Here is an 18254-nt window from a genome sequence, read left to right as displayed (position 1 = left end):
GGAGGGCAGATCAGGAGCTTGCTCTCCAGATTAAAAATGTCCTGGGTCACTTTTGTAACACACAGGTCTCCATCTCATGGGGCGAAATCCACACCTGTACAGAGGGTCCCACAGAAGCTCTCTGCACCACATTTGCCTTCCACAGGAGGGACAGGGCGGAGCAGCGGTGTAGCAGGATCTCAATAGCCCTGTGCATAAGAAGTGAGCTCTTCTGTTTGCTTAAACTGGCTGGTGTGGAAGGCAGTGCTGGGGGTAGTGGAAGGGACTCCTAGTTCCTCAGTTACACACATCCAGTGGCCCTAACTTCACACAAGCGCTCTGCAGTGTCCTGAGCCCAGGTTAAGGACTGGGTTTTCCCCACTGTACTTTTGTTCTGGCTCTACGCAGGTGCTGTGAATTTCCCACTGGATGCGTTAGGACATGGAAAACGTTGAAGTGATGCTTCAAATAATTATACAAAGTGGTGTGTCCGTTTGTTGGCCTACTTCTCGGTATCCATGCCATCACTGTGTGCACACCAGTAATAGCATTTAGCATTCACCTAGCACTTTACTTCTTCACGGCACTTCTCAAATGGTAACATGTAGCTATTCCTTATCACCCCTCTGTGCGCTACGCATGCATTATTATTTTGCAGCTGGGAAACCGAGGCGGAGGACTCAAGCTTCTCATCCAAAACCACAGCTGGGCCATGGCAGAGCCAAGATTAGCATTCAAGAGTTGTTGGCTCCAAGGCCTGGGCCCAAGCTCGTTAGACCACATGTCCCCTCTGAAGAATCCAGACATCATGCTTCTAAAGTAATGTTTCAAACTTGGTTCTGAAATAAGTAAAACCAGAGACAATTAAGACAGCAATAAAGTTCCTGATGGGATGTTTAATGCCCCTGGGGAAAACTGAGCATACAAAACAATAAACAAATTTAGAACTGTCACTAAACATTATGTTCATTTGTTTAGAAAAGAATCAGATGGAGAAGCGAATAGGACCTTGTCTACATGGGAAAGTTTTGCAAGTGGTATCAATATTGTTGCACAGACAGAACCCCCTCTAGATACTCTTACTGCAGTATGAGTGGCTTCTTCCCAAGTAATAGAAACTAAACTGGAAAAGGGCATTCTTATGCCAGTGTGCACATGGGGTGGGAGGTTAAATCATGAGAGCTAGACTGGTATAAACTTACACCTTAGTTATATCGAAAAACTTACCCATGTAGACTCCAACCTTGCAATCCCTATTTATCTGGCACCCATCCCTTTAGTGTCTGAGCACCTTTTGATCTTTAATGTGTTAATCCTCACAACACCCTCATTGTATTATCCCCCTTGTAAAGCTGGGAACTGAGGCACAGGGAGGCTAAGTGACTTGCCCCAGGTCACTCAGGAAGTCTGTGGGGAGTAGGGAATTGAACCTACATCTCTCAACTCCTAAGCTACTCCCCTAACAGTGGACTAACCTGCTTCACTCTGTGAAGCTGTACTCCCATTGGCTTCAGAAAGTTCTTCCTGCATGCGGCCAGCAGGATTGGACCCTGAGATATTGTATACCCTAATATGTGCAGGGTACTTTCTGTGATAGCATCAAAGGGGGAGAATGTCGCTTGCCCAAATGTGATGGACTATTGCTGCAAGCAAGAGTAACTTATGCTGTCAGGATTCAATTAGCACCACATTAAATTAAATGTCTTGTGAATATTTCATAATGATCTGGCAGCATCATATCTGAACTCCCTGGCTTTTACTAGGCCATTTCCATTCCAGTGTGACACAATGTGGAGTTAAAGTGGGACGGTGAGCCAATCTCACTTGTATGATTGCCTGTTCTAGAATCAAGTCTTATAATTAGAAACAGAACAACAACCTCAACTCACTTTTTGATTACAATAACCCATCTTTGAGTAAGAATTGACCAAAGTGGGACTTGCTATATGTCACCTCTTCTTTCTCCTACAGTGTACGTTTAATTGGACATTGGTAAAACCCTTTGTCAGATGCAGGAGCTGAGATCCTGAAGGCCTTTACATTTTTGTTTTTGTTTTTTGCAAGGATCTCTTGAATCAAGTGGTGGAAAATAGGCATGTCCTCAATCTGCTATTCAGTACTAGATGAATAGCAGTGTGACTGTCCCACTGAACTCTGTGCATGGAGGGTGAAATGCATTTCTCCCTGCTCAAAGCTAGAATCAATGGGCCTCGGGTGGGAGGACAACTGAGCAGCAATTCACACATATACACACCTTGATTCTGCAGATTACGTGCAAGACTGCAGCCGTCCATCAGCCCAGACTGGTAGTCACAATAATCATTTATCATCTGGGTGTATGATTGATTGGGTGATAGGAATTGGTTACTTTGGTCCATTACAAATGGTACCAGCTGATCATCTTATTGGTAGCCTCAGAGAAAGGTGGAGAAAGGAATGGGCATGCACTCTGAGATACCCTCTCACACATTGCAGTTTAGGGGTGAACTCTAAAAAATCAGAATAGGGATGCTTAAGCTGCTGTTGGTTTTGCTGCACAGTACCCATTCCATACTGCAGAAGTAGGGCTCTGCACTAGCTCCAAATAGTCTCACATGGCGGACCATTGCAGGAGGGAGCTCTGGATCCAAGATTACTCATTACCTGGGATTCCCACGCAGAGGGTGCAGAGGCAGCAGCTACTAGTCTAGCCAGTAGGCTGGAATTTCCACCGTGGATGGGCTGCACCACATACAGGGACTCCGTCGTGCACAGTTTCCCCTCATCAAAAGGGGAGACCATGATGTCTTATGGGAGATGTAGTCTAGCTGGAGATCCCAGCCCCTGAAGGAGAATGGGGATGCAAGGAGCAAACTACAACTCCCATGAGGTACTAAGACTCCCATTTTCAGCACACATCCTTTGGTTTTGAGATTAACAAAAATTCAAAATTTTACCTGGAAAATTAAAGATTTTTTTTTTTCATTTTTGTCAAAAAGTTCTGCCGCAGAAAAAAATTGCAGAGCAGCTCTACTGGTGACTGTTCGTCCCCAATGGGGTTTGCTGGGCTGAGGGCTATGTTAGAACTGCCTCCTATAGCAGAGCTGTGTCTTCCATGGGCAAGAAATGCCCTTTTGTTTTTTTTACTAGTTTTTATGAAAAACGGCATAAAAATTGCCCTTTGCATCTGAAACTGGGATGGGGTGGAATGAAATTTCACACTTGGAGCAAATCCAGGAGACTTGTCTCCATGGGGCTGTGAACTGTCACTGGGTTTTAAGTGAAAAGCTACATTCCCTAGCAGAAAAGCAAAACTCTGCTCTGGCTCAGATGAATGAACCCTGGCACAACTACTCTGAGCATGTCGACATGGCAAAGTTCTACTGGTATAAGCTAAGGTGTGAATTTTAATTGTTAGAGTTATACCACCATTATCGCCTCTCTCCCTGATGTGTGGACACTCTTATTCTGGTATAAGAGAGGCTTTTTTTAGTTTAGTTATGTTGCCTGGGAAGGGGTTTAAGCTAAACCAAAAAAAGCCATTCATACTGGAATAAGAGTGTCCACAAGGAGGTTATATGGGTATCACTATACTGCTATAACTGGTATAAAACTTTCCTGTGTAGACAAGGCCTAAGACCCTCACAGCTCTGCTCCCCATATGGCCTGATCCCTATGCTTTTCTCTTTCTTTGGGTCCAGTCCTGCAACACATCTGATACAAAACTCCCACTGACTTCAGTGACACTTCTGTGTACAGAGAGGCTGCCCATAATGCAGTAGGTTGTGGGCAGCTTCTGGATCCAGGCCCAAAGATTCAGGCAGTAACCCACTTGCTTAGCTTTTGCCCCCTCTTCTCTGCTCCTGGAGTAGTCAGCTAGACCACGAGAACACATTCAGGCCGGTACGATGGAGCCACCCAGGGCCATCCCCTTCACCCTCCAAACAACACTGAGGGCAAAGTTTTCAAAAGTGCCTCAGTGACTCAGAAACCTGCGTCCCATTTTCAAAAGTGACGTAGGCATTTAACAGCCCGAGTCTGAATAAGATTTAAATGCCTCTGTCACTTTTGAAAATGGGACTCAGGTGTCTAAGTCACTCAGACACGTTTGAAAAATGTGCTCCGTCTTCTAGAGAGCAGGGAAATGAGAACAGGAGAGGGACCATAAAGGGTTTTAAAATAGGAAGCAAAAGGCATGGTTTAGGGCAGAAGAGACTAAAGGGATAGCTCAGTGGTTTAAGCATTAGGCTACTAAACCCAGGATTGTGAGTTCAATCCTTGAGGGGGCCATTTAGGGATCGGGGCAAAAATCTGTCAGGGGGTTGGACTAGATGATCTCCTGAGGTCCCTTCCAACTGTGATATTCTAGGAGGGAAACAGAGGAAGATTGAAGGTAGGGATTAGGAGAGACCTAGGTAGGTCCCCAAAGCATTGCTATTAATCTTTCACTTTAATGAGTGGTAATTCCCTCCCCCCCCCCCCTTTCAGATAATAACTCAATCCAGCTTCTGTTCCAATGGTGGATTCACTAATCAGACCCTTCTCATTCTGCTGACATTAGACAGCTGAGTAATTCGGGATGCAGCGCTCTAGCCTGCCATGTGAGGTGTAGGCTTCTCTGTCGAGGGGCTCCTGTCATACATATCAGAGACACGGTGGTCTGTCAACATTAAACTGCTGCAGATATGGATGCGGCACAAACAGCAAAACAAATCCAAGCCTTAATATATTCCATCGGGGGCCTTGGAAATAGGCAAGAGCCAGTGATTAACATTAAACACTGGGAGTTTTGTTGTGGACAGACAGCATAATTAACAGCAGAATGTCTTGACCTCTTTGCATTGGAATTGCTGACATTTACCCCAAATGGTTGAACTAATATCCTTGATAGCCGTGATGGCATCTTTCCAGCCGATGGTATCAGTATGTTTTGTGCACAGATCTGATTGATTTTAGATGCAGTCACTTGTATGTGAGGGATAGTGTCTGAAAGACAAGTCAATGGGCTCCCTTTCATGGTTCAAACCTAAAGCATTCTGGACTCTTCCTATTTCTCTGCTGGTGCTGGATAACCCTGTTGAAGAAAGGGAACCCTGTTGGAGTCAGGGCAGGTGAGCGATGGGCTATATTTTCCTGATTCTGTCTTCATATTTATAGCAGGCATTTTAAGAGCAGATACAAGAATGTGTTTTTAAAATGCTAAGTCCATAGTACATTAGTAGCATTCATCTTGGGACTGTGGGGGTTTTGTTTGCAAGCCTTAAAAGAAAAGGCTGAATTCAACATGTATTTTGCTACAAAAAATCCCCCCACAAATGGATTCTTTTTCCTGTGGCACCAAACTGTGAGTCAAATGGAATAGGAACATTCCTAATTTGATCAGACCTTCTCTGAGGCACCCAGGTCACGTTGGCTTTTACTGGGTTGTAAGAAATAATCAGGACATTTAAAAAAAATATTTCTGCCTTGATCAACATGACGCTCCACTTAGCCACTCTGCTGTTGTTGTCTGTGTCTGTGTGTTCTATTCCCCCCCCCCCCTCCCGGATCTAGCTCACAATGAATTGGTAGAGTCGAATATTAAGAGCATAATTCCCAACCAACATATCGTACTTCAGCCTCAACCTTCCAGGGCAAAAAGAGGGACAGAGACCCAAAAATGAGGAACACGGGAAAAACAATAGCATTGAAACCCTTCAGGGATGTGTGAGGATGTTATTGCATTATTCTACAAACCCCAGGGAAGATTGTTACAGCTGCAGGTCTGACTTGGCTGCACAGGGGAACAAGGTGCTTTCTACTTCCTCCCCTGTGGGAGATAATCACCCAAGATTCCCTACTGCAAGGGTGATGGCTACTATTTTGGTTTGCACTGAGGAGTGAACTAGCTAATCTCCAGAACAAGACGGTCAAGAAGAGCTGCTACACCTTGAGCTAAAGAACTAGCCTTTTAAACTAGTAGCTGTAATAGGCTCACTTCCTCTGTGGATTGAGCATGGCGGGGGACACATAACACAGTGAGCAGGGTGTTATATAAGCAAGTAGATGGGGCCTGAGAGGAGCCCTGACTCGGCCCCCACAGCTGAGTGCACAGAGAGATGTAAGAAAAGGGCACAGGAACTTACTCCTTATCCTGAGCAAGGAGTAGTTGAGCAGGAAGTGGGACTCTGTGGGTCACAACCCTTTCTCTAGTCTGCTCCTGGGGCAGGGCAGCTCCATATGGCCCCTTACTAAGGCCAGATTGTAAAGTTACCATCTAGCCCTTAGAGTCAGATTCTGCCACCTTGAGTCATGCTGAGCAGCATGCCACAAATATTGCTACCCAAACAGATGGGGATATCCGCTCACAGAGCGAGGAGAGGTTTGCGCAATGGTGGCAAAGTCTGTCTGTCCCCTAGTGATTCAGCATTCTGGATACCAAGACAAGGTGAGCTGCTGTTTCTGAATTCCCTTTCCGCCCACCTTCTGGTACGTGGCTATCCTGGGGTCATGCTCAGGGATGTGCAGTGTAATCGCAATGGAAGGGAAAGGGGGTCAGACTTTGAGGATCTTTTCAAGTTTCCGTCTGAAGTTGAAAATGGGCCCCCGTTTCTCTGAAAGATTTGCCCTATTTCACTCTCCATTTGTTCTAAAACATACTCTATTTCAGCTGAGAATGTGCCCATTCCTCAGCAAGCCAAAGGGCCAGTGTAAAAGGTGCTGTAGAAATATGAAATAGGAATTCCCAGCTATGTTTGCCCTGAACATGGACATCTGGAAGGACAGTTTTGTGGTTAATAGGCAGGATTCAGAGCAGCTGCGATCGCACCATGGCCTTGCTCCAACTTCCTGTGTCACTCTGGAAAAGTCACCTAACAACTGCTCTGTGACTCACCTTCTTCAGCTGTAAAATGGGGCTAACGCTGCTTCCTTACCTCAGTGGGGAGTGAAGACTAAACAGTTTGGACTAGATTCTTGGCCCCACTCTACTCTTTTTATTCCACTCAGGCGCCACCAACCCCCCAAATCCCCTACTGTGGACACTCCCTGGCATGGAATAGTCACTAGTGGGCATAGAGCTGGCAGGGTTAGCTCTTAGTCCCCCTGCCACAGTCCCTAGAGCAAGGAGCATATCAGGAGCAGAGAAAGACAGGAAGGATGTGGAGCGAGAGAGTGGCTGGAGAGTGATGAGCGTTCACTATCTCTGGTCGCCTAGGGGCCAGCTATCTCCAGCTGGTGCAGTTTAGAGTAGCCCCCAGGCTGCTCTTACCTGTGTCTGGAACAGGCAGAGAATGAAGGACCTGTAAATGGCTCTCGGACACAGAGCCGCCCAGAGGATTCAGGGGGCTTGGGGTCTTCGGCGGCGGAGGTCCCCTCCCCCACCGACGTGCCGCTGAAAACCCAGCACTTCGGCGGCGGGTCCCGGGGCAGAAGGACCCCCCCGCCGCGGGTCTTCAGGGCACGTCAGCGGCGGATCCTGGAGTGGAAGGACCCCCCACTGCCGAATTGCATCTGAAGACCCAGAGCAGAAGAAGCTCCGGGGGCCCAGGCCCCGCCAGAGTTTTCCAGGGCCCCCGGAGTGAGTGAAGGACCCCGCTCCAGGGGCCCCGAAAAACTCTCGTGGGGGCCCCTGCGGGGCCTGGAGCAAATTGCCCCACTTCACCCCCCCCTCCTCCCTGTCCCCCCGGGCGGCACTGCTCGGACAGCCCGTCTTTGGCACCCAGCAAAAGGTGAGTTCAGCAGAGAATCTGTTCCTTCATGTTTGCAAAACGTGTTGAGGTCTCCAATGGGAGGCACTGTAGGAGCCAAAAGTAGTGTAATTATTGTATCACTTTCCAAAAGCACAATGTTTAAGGGTTGCAAAAATCAACTCTAATGGAGGACAGTGTTGCAGTGAATTGTCAACAGGCTCGCCTGTTCATGGAGAGAGCTGCGTATGGAACAAGTGTTGCCCTTCGCTTGTCTCACTGCATCCAGCTATGACCAGCCATCTCAAACCTTGGTGGGCATTAAACGCAATCACACAATTCTTTTTTTCTGTGCCTGTACAGTCAGGTGCTATTGTCAATATTGTCCACTGCGGGTAACAGGTCCTAAATGGAGAGCGAGGGCATCCAATTGCATTTGGACATAGACTCATAGACTCTAAGGTCAGAAGGGACCATTATGATCATCTAGTCTGACCTCCCGAAAAGAAAATGCTTCAATGGGGGAAAGGCCTAAGAAAGCCACAGTGCCTGTGGGTCCCCTTTTGCCTCTCTGTAGCTATAAAGCTACTAAAAACTCCTGTTTTCAAGAAGCATTAGTCCTCACCTGGAGCGTGCAGGTTTCTCCAAGATGTTTTATTACATGAGTGTTGTCAAATTGTGATATTTTGTGAGTGTAAGTCACAGGGTTGTTGTTAATGCCAATTTAATGGTGCTAAAATGATTAAATATGGCAGTCTTTTAAATAATGAGGTACATAAAAGGTGTTAATAACCTCTTAAGTGGTTTAATAATATTCTGTGCCATCATAAAATGTTCATAATTGGGCCTCTTAACTTTCATCTGCCATAAAGTAATGAAAGAAAAATCTCAGCAGAGCAGCTGAAGGGCTTAAAATTTTGCTTAAATAAGAGAAAAACTGAACAATGGTGAAACTGAGCCCTGTTTGTTAAGAACAAATTTAAATGGAAAGCCCAATGGAATATGCATTTTAATAGCATGCAAATTTTTAGCATTTCTGAAAATAAAAGGCTCATGCACTGCAAGAACAAAAGATACAGATTCATGTCATGAGGGCTCATTGACATAGTGCTAAACCCTGTGTCAGACTGAATATTTAGGTCTTATCGCATACCAGTAAGAGAAGGTTTTCATTCCAGTCAGTAACATATGGGTTGTCTCGTCTATCTGGTTTGTCCTTTACTTTATTCTAAGCTGAACCTGGGTCACTCCTAGAGACTACAGAGATGAGCAAAGCTTCTTATACAGGTTTAATTACAATGGGGCCGATCCTGCAATGGGAATATGCTCTGAGAAAGGAGGGCAGAGTTAGGCAATAATAATAACTACATGTTCCATGTTGATAGCGCTGTTTGTTACAAACTGAGAAAGGGATCATTTAAATACATCAATAAAATGCAGCCACCTCTGGGGCAAAACACTCTGGTTGTTTAACAGCACACAGCTACAATACTTGTCAGTGTAGGACAGGAATGAAAAATTCTGTGTACAACAAAAACTGCAAACAGCGAATGTAGGGAGGCAGACTATAAATGCCTGCTTTGAAATTTGCCCAGGACACTGGTGTTAACGTCCAAATGTTAGTGAGAAGGCCAGGTGTCATTTAATACAATTGATGACAGTGGGAACATTGGTTTTAAATATCATCTAAAAAAATAACAGCACCAGCAGCCGAGTGCCCCTGCAAACATGCTGACCCATTGACTGAGTACTGACTCCGAGAAAAGAGGGTCACTACTGAATTTCCGGCAGCAAAGGGGTGTTGTTTAGAAGCCTCCCATCCACATACTGAGCATGGCCACCCACAGCCAGTTTGTAGGAGGTGTCAGAACCACCAGCACTAAGTGGCAGGTTTCTGGTGCAGTGGGTCTCTAGGGGAAATACTTAAAGCTATTACTTGCTGGCTGCCTTATGTGCTTCACTTTTATTGATCTCTGACTTTCTTCCCCCAGCTTATTTAAAATAGAGATGGGTTGAAATAACTCAGACAAGCAGATCTCTGAGTATGGGGCATAACCTCACTGTGAGTGGGGAAACAAAGCTATTTGTACCTCCGGAGTGAGTTAGGTAGCTTGGGCCCAACTCACTCTGGAGGTACAACCAACCTTAATAAAACCTAACACAGGAAGGAGTCTGTAAAGGCCCTTTATTGGTTGAGAAGCTGCATCAGGTGATCTCTTTATAACTTGTTTCCAGGCATTTCAGTTTGCCTCGGATAGAGACAATGGACTACATTCAGAGGTACTGAGCAAAGAGGTGTAAATTACACATCCATGAGTGTGACTAAGTCTGTGTAATTTACAAGCCGAGGAAATGGAAGAAGAGGTAAATTAAAACAACTTAGAATCCCACGTATCTTACCTGTAAATTAAACCTTATAATAATAATACATAGATCTTTTGTAGTGCTTTTCATCCATAGATCTCAAAGCACTGTAACCACCTCATACGCTGCTGACTTTGGCCCAAAAACTAAGCTAAAACTATAGTGTCCAAATCTTAAGAATTTTAAAACAAACTATTTTAAAATGTTTTGGTGCAACTCAGTAACACTTTGCACCCCCTTTTTGTTCACCTGTCTGCACAAATGTTTGGGGAATGACTGACTTTTATGTAAAAACCTATATTTGCACCCAAACGACATACAGTTTTCCTACATCTCTTTAGAAGGTGCTTGGCTACTCTGAATGGTGGCTCTTTACCATTATTATTTTCTCATTATGGATCAAATGCTGTTCCTATTGACATTAGTGGCAAAACTCCCATTAACTGCAATGGGAGAAGGATTTGACCCCATAAAATAATTCTTCATCCATAAATATAATGCAACCTAGACCCTTGTATTTAACACAGTGGCTGCTACTCACTCACTGGCATAGCTCTCCAGAATTGTTACAGCTTGTAAGGCTCTCCCATTCCCAACTCCAAGGCCCCTGAACCAGATCATATATCCTCCTACTTAGCGGCTCTTTGGTTCATTTGACTCACCCATTATTTTGAGAAACATCTTTACTATTGTCCATTAGGGAAATCCTGGATGAGATTATTATGCAGGCTTGGGCTAACAATCCCTCTGGATCTGTCATTATGCTTTCTAGGACTTTGGAAACCCAGTCTGAGTTGAGTTAAAGCACACAGCTCATATCTCATATGATCTATGGTGCTCATCATGTCATCCTCCAGTTCTGCAACACAGCTGCAGCCTATATGCTGGGAGCAGCTGCATAGCCCATACAGAACACTCTACTGAGACATGTGCATGAGATCTGGGGGCTCTTTGGCTACATTCATAAAGCTCCTTGGCCTGCAGACTGGTTAATTTATAGCTGGTTGATTTTTCTTCTTCAAGTCCCCACTAAAACCACACTTCTTTCAGCTTGCCTGATAGTAATCCTTTCCTGCCAGTGCCATAAACGCAATATATATTTTAAATCAAGTCCAAGTTGGCAAGAGATGTGCCAAGCCAAATATGACCTTCTCCTTTTGTTACTCCTTCTCCAGTTCATTTGCCTGTCCATTAGTTCAGACTGTAAACTCTTTGGGGGCAGAGCATGGTGGTGCTTATCTGCAAAGCTCCATGCTCATCTATAGAAAAAACACCACAAATAATAATAATAATTTGATATTGTTGACCAGGAAAAAGTATATGGGTTAGCACTAGTCTCACACTGGAGAAATGTCCCTTGTTTTTCTAGTGCTTCAGTATGGGCTCAGTTTTGGCTTTACACAAGCTCTGTGTAAGGCTCACCTTGTTGTTGCACTGCCCAAGGAGCAGACTTGGGACCTGATTGTGACACAGAGCCCTTTACCAGGCATCAATTACCTGCCCTGGTGCCCCAGCTGAGTTCTGCTGGCCAAGCCTCCACCCTCACCCAAATATGTGGGACAGAGTGTAGCATCTCCATAGAGACTGCTCCCCATGCTCGCCTTCCCATGTGAGCAGCATGCAGTGCCTTACCCTCTGTTACTTTTTTGCATGGGTACCTGAGGTGGCTCAGAACTGAGCCATATACAGCAATTATTTGAAATCTGTTTGTTCCAAGGGCTATGTCTACATTCTCTGTGCTATCCTATGGATAGATTCCGGCTTAAGGCCACACTGATGATGTGGGGAGGGGTTGTACTGCACTGGGAGCCTCCTGAAAGAATTCCTTATAAAGACTTCCAACATGCACATGGTGGCAGCTCCACCACCCTGGGAGAACTGGCAATGTGCATTCCCCTCTGCAATGGACCACCCTGCCAACCAGTCCCCTCCTTTCCCACCTTCCCAACACTTCTAGCCAAGTCAGGAGACTTTCCTATCACAAAGTGCTGGAGTGTTAATGTAACACCAACAGATGCCGATTGTCAGCAGGCGGGATCGAACCAGGAACCTCTGGAGCTTAGTGCATGAGCCTCTTCCTCATGAGCTAAAAGCCAACTGGCAGTTAGGAGGTGTGTGGGTTACATTAAGTTTAAGGGTCTGATCTTCTAGGCCCTCTTCATGTAGAGCAACCATTTGCTTCAATGGGAGTTCCATACATGGAGCTCACGCCCTAAAGAATCACAGAATCACACCCTAAAGCCAGTTCCACGGGATCCAAGCTTTGCCATTGAAACAGAGAGCAGCAGATGTCACAGGAAGGAGAGGTGCATTCTGGACCATTGGCAGCTCCTCCCAAACCATCTCATGGCAGGAGAGAAGTTGTGGGCAGGTGATAGTTGGGGATTGGATGACTGATTTGGCCAGTGTGTATGGCACATACTGCTCGCTGTCTTGGGTGGGGCCACCCTTTTTGGACGGGAAGCCAAATATTTGGTGGCTCCAATCTCAATACATACTTCAACCACCTCTGGCAGCACATGAATTTTTTCAGGACCATGTAATGGTTAATGCACTATGCTTTGCATTATGGAAAAGAGGCAGATAAAAAAATCAGTAGCATACTTGCAAAGTTGTTTTGCACTTAATTTCACATGCATTTTTAGAAACCCACCCTTCCCTGCCATTCACCCCCCCGGTTCTATTCTTGGAGAGTAAAAATTGGGATGTACTTTGGAGCTGAAAGTAAAGTCATAAAGAAGTTTGCTCACGTTCCTCGACACATGAGATATAGAGTTAATTAAAAATTGTTCTCTGTACGACAGGTTTGTTTCACTGGAAAATGTCACTGATGTAAGGCTGTTCTATTCCTGTTGCCAACTACATTGAATTGACTCCATTATAAGCTCCCTCCACCACCCCCCGCCACACACACGCACACACATACACACACACACACACACACACTTTGTTACTTTTCTTTCTATAATAAACGAGACAGATCGTGGGTCCCAATGCTTTTTAGGAGATGGTGCATTAGGATTAGCTGAATTGGGGCAGCCATTTTTTTATCCCCATATTCCCCGTTTGTCTGTGGTTCTACAGAAGAAGTTAACACGTAGCCCATTATATGCACTGTATAGAGGAGATATTGGATCCTACGGACACAGTGCTATTACAATATTTTTAATTAGCTAAATAAATTTTAAATAAACAGTTTTTTGCAGAATAGTTGCCTCTAGCAACCATAACAATCGAGACTAAGCTTCATCTTCTAAAGGAAAGAAAACTCTTACACAGGGCTAATGTATTATATGACACCAAAAGATGCTATTGTAGAATTAATAGAGAGTGGCCTGTGCGCCAATGGAAATGGGCATTCATTTCATTATTGCCTTTAAGCAGTGTGCAGATCTGTGCTTTATTTTTTCCAGCCAGGTTACCAAGTTTCAGTCGCAGGGTAGAGGGAGACCTGGACCAGGCTGGAGGTAGGTTCTGTGAGTTGCTTTCTTCCATCGGAGATGTGCTTCAGATGGTATCATGCAAACTTCAGCCTCAAGGAAAGTACTTGGGCTCCATCTACACCATAAGGACTCTTGTGCTTTTTAACCAGACCTTGACACCTTCATCCAACCCCGTTGCAACAAACATGGCTGAATTGTATCCACACAATACCTTTCTTCACAACACAACCACTGGTTGACTGAGCTTGTGCATCCACTCCTACCACCTGTCTAAGTGTGAATGTATCGATGCATTCTGGAAACATCTGAGCAGCTACCCCTTCTTCACAACACAACCACTGGTTGACTGAGCTTGTGCATCCACTCCTACCACCTGCCTAAGTGTGAATGTATCGATGCATTCTGGAAACATCTGAGCAGCTACCCCATGCTGCTTAAGCAGAGAATCGTGCCCAAAGAACATGCACAAAGGGTTTCACCAGCATCATGTGGAGCATGCATTCTGGGATGCCCTGCTGCACTAGGAGCTGGAAGGAGGGCCATTCCAGTTACACAATCACAGTTCGGCATCCGATATATTAACCATGTTATGTGTAGACACAAGCCAGGTTCACTGTCATTGACAATGATGGGAGAGCTAGGTCTTGAGCTGCACTCAGTACAGACGAAGGGAGGCAGCAAAGGTGGCTTCACACCACTTTTACATATCCTGCCCCCACAGTCCTGGAGCTGGCCATAGGCTAGTTTGACTCTCTCCCCCACCCCTCCCCGCAGACCTTCAGGGCTGCCAGGGCTAGGGCAATCGTGAATATAATAATACCTTTCATCTTCCTTTGGAGGATCTCAAAGCACTTTACAAATGTTAGTGACTTAATCCTCCCAGCGTTCCTGTGAGATAGGGAATCATTATCCCTGGAGACTCAGCACAGGCTAGGCACAATGTAGGCAGCTTTAACGGGAACTTTTCCATCCTCACCCCCATACTCGGTATATTTAGCCCTGACCTAGAAAGACCATCCTTTCTAGGGCTGAGTTGTGATTCAGACAGTCTGCTTACTAGCTTAGATGTGAGCCACAGCTGAGTAGTGACTGCCAACTGTGCCGAATCAGATCTGATTAGAGGTGGGAGAAAGCTTGAAAAACAACATACCCAAGCAAATGTGGTGTGCTTGGAGCATTTCATGAAAATTATATTTAACTTCATTGTGATGACTTAAAAAAATTCAAACAATCAGCTCCCCACCCTCCACCCAAATAACCCCTCCCTGTCTTTGGTGGGAAAGAACAGATAGCCAGAGTATTGCTATTTTGAATTGCAATAAAGTAGAATAAGAGAGAGCATATATATATATATATGCATCCTGCTACTACTGGAGACATATATGTTTTTTGTATATGTATATGGGAGAATGTCCCTTCGGCCCCATTCAAAGAAAGAAAGAAAGAAAGAGAAGGAGTTTTCTTGAAGTTCTTTGAGATTTAAGGCAGACTTTAGCTTTCTATCATGGGAAAAAATCCAGTTTTACACCAAAAAAATGGCAGCCCAAAACATGTTCAAGAAATTGTCCCGAGACATCTAAAAAATTGATCAAAATATGATTGAGTTCAAGTTGGATTTCAGCATGCACGCTCCCATTAGTTCGGTGTGAAAATCATAGAATCCTAGAACTGGAAGGGACCTCAAGAGGTCATCTAGTCCAGTCCCCTGCACTCAAGGCAGGACTAGTATTATCTAGACCAGTTTTTCCCAAACTTGGGACGCCGCTTGTGCAGGGAAAGCCCCTGGTGGGCCGGTCCAGTTGTTTACCTGCCGTGTCCGCAGGTTTGGCTGATCGTGGATCCCACTGGCCGCGGTTCGCTGTTCCAGGCCAATGGGAGCTGCTGGAAGCAGCGCGGGCTGAGGGACTTACTCGCCGCCGCTTCCAGCAGCTCCCATCAGCCTGGAGCAGCGAACTGCGGCCAGTGGGAGCCGCGATCAGCCAAACCTGCGGACGCAGCAGGTAAACAAACCGGCCTGGCCCACCAGGGGCTTTCCCTGCACAAGTGGCATCCCAAGTTTGGGAAACACTGATCTAGACCATCCCTGACAGGTGTTTGTTTAACCTGCTTTTAAAAACCTCCAATGATGTAGATACCACAACATGATAGTTAGGACGTTTTTCCAAATATCCAACCTAAACCGCCCTTGCTGCAATTTAAGCCCATTGCTTCTTGTCCTATCCTCGCAAGTTAAGGAGAACAATTTTTCTCTCTCCTCCTTGTAACAACCTTTTATGTACTTGAAAACTGTTATCATGTCTCCTTTCAATCTTTTCTTCTTCAGACTAAACAAACCCAATCTTTTCAATCTTCCCTTATAGGTCCTAGACCTTTAGTCATTTTTGTTGTTCTTCTCTGAACATTCTCCAATTTGTCCACATCTTTCCTGAAATGTGGTGCCCAGAACTGGACACAATACTCCAGTTGAGGCCTAATCAGCATGGAGTAGAGCGGAAGAATTACTTCTCGTGTCTTGCTTACAACACTCCTGCTAATACATCCCAGAATGATGTTTGCTTTTTTTGCAAGAGTGTTACACCGTTGACTCATATTTAGCTTGTGATCCACTATGACCCCAGATCCCTTTCTGTGGTACTCTTTCCTAGACAGTCATTTCCCATTTTGTATGTGTGGAACTGATTGTTCCTTCCTAAGTGGAGTACTTTGCATTTGTCCTTATTGAATTTCATCCTGTTTCCTTCAGACCATTTTTTCCACTTTGTCCAGAACGTTTTGAATTTTAATCCTATCCTCCAAAGCACTTGCACCCCCCTCCCAGCTTGGTATCATCCACAAACTTTATAAGTGTACTCTCTATCCCATTAGCTAAATCATTGGTGAAGATATTGAACAGAACCGGACACAGAACTGATCCCTGAGGGACCCCACTTGATATGCCCTTTCTGCTTGACTGTGAACCACTGATAACTGCTCTCTGGGAATGGTTTTCCAGACAGCTATGCATCCACCTTCTGGTAGCTCCATCTAAGTTGTATTTTCCTAGTTTGTTTATGAGAAGGTCATGCGAGACAGTATCAAAAACCATTAAGGTCAAGCTATACTACTTGTACTGCTTCTCCCCATCCACAAGGCTTGTTACCATGTCAAAGAAAGCTATCAGGTTGGTTTGACATGGTTTGTTCTTGACAAATCCATGCTGACTGTTACTTATCACCTTATTATCATCTTCTAGGTGTTTCCAAATTGATTGCTTAATTATTTGCTCCATTATCTTTCCAGGTACTGAAGTTAAACTTACAGTTCCAAAATTCCCTATGTTGTCCTTATTTCCCTTTTTATAGATTAGTCCTATATTTGCCCTTTTCCAGTCCTCTGGAATCTCTCCCATCTTCCATGACTTCTCAAAGATCATTGCTAATGGCATAGATATCTCCTCAGTCACCTTCTTGTGTATTCTAGGATCTATTTCATCAGGCCCTAGTGTCTTGAAGACAACTAACTTCTCTAAGTAATTTTTAACTTGTTCTTTCCCTATTTTAGCCTCTGTGCGATCCTACCTCATTTTCACTGGCATTCTTTTTGTTAGATGTCCAATTGCTATTAACCTTTTTGGTGCAAACAGAAACAAAAAGGTCATTTAGCCCTTCTGTCATTTCCACATTTTCCGATATTGTTTGAATAATGGGCCTACTTTGTCCTTAGTCTTCCTCTTGCTTCTAATGTATCTTTAGAATGTTCACTTGTTACCCTTTATGTCTCTAGCTAATTTAATCTCATTTTGTGCCTTGGCCTTTCTAATTTTGTCCCTACATGCTAGTGTTATTTGTTTATATTCATCCTTTGTCATTTCACCTAGTTTCCACTTTTTTAGGACTCTTTTTTGAGTTTCAGATCATTGAAGATCTCCTGGTTAAGCCAGGGTGGTCTTTTGCCATACATCCTATCTTTCCCATGCAGTGGGATCGTTTGCTCTTGAGCCCTTAATAATGTCTCTTTGAAAAACGGCCAACTCTCTTGAACTGTTTTTCCCCCTTAGACTTGCTTCTTACCTTCCAGCTCCCTGAGTTTGCTAAAGTCTGCCTTCCCGAAATCCATTATCTTTATTGTGCTGTTTCCCCTCCTACCATTCCTTAAAATCATGAACTCTACTTTCAGAATGAAGCTTGTATGCAACAGGCACTGAGCCACAACTACCAACCACATCCAGACTGCGAGTTGGACTCCAACCAGACATCCAAAGGTGAAATCTTATCTCCATGCATGTGAGAAAGCAGGAGGAGATGCAGATGGTTCCTCTGAACTGTTCTGGTAATACAGTCAAGAGAGTGAAGCAGGCAAATATAGCATAGCCCAGACTGGAGAGAAAAGAGCATGAGAGACTAAATGCAATGGTTTAGCAAATAATTACAGGTTCTTTATATGGACTAGGATTTGTAATCTACCTTCATCCACTTTTCTTTTCACAGTTTAGAATTACAATGCAAAAGGGATCACAGGGAATCATAAAATAATGTCCTGCATTTGACTGCAGTGCAGACAGTCTCTGAGGGTTTTTAGACAGTCCATTTGATACTCTTTTCATGAAACATTTACCATGTTGTACCAAAGTGTTCACCCCATTGTACGTTGGCAAACATAGCACACAGGCTGTTACAGTCACTCACACAGGCAGAATTCTTGCAGCCATTAAAAGCTATAAGTGAAACTGACCAGAATAGTTTCTCCTTTTTTAAAATTCAGTTAAGTGTGTTCCTTGAAAATTACCTCCCTAATAGATTTGCCACACAATAAAACATCAGAGGGAGTCGTGAAGTAATATCCT

This window comes from Malaclemys terrapin, chromosome 12 (genome assembly GCF_027887155.1).
Source record: "Malaclemys terrapin pileata isolate rMalTer1 chromosome 12, rMalTer1.hap1, whole genome shotgun sequence".
NCBI classification, from domain to species: Eukaryota; Metazoa; Chordata; order Testudines; family Emydidae; genus Malaclemys; species Malaclemys terrapin.
This window is presented reverse-complemented; position numbering follows the sequence as displayed.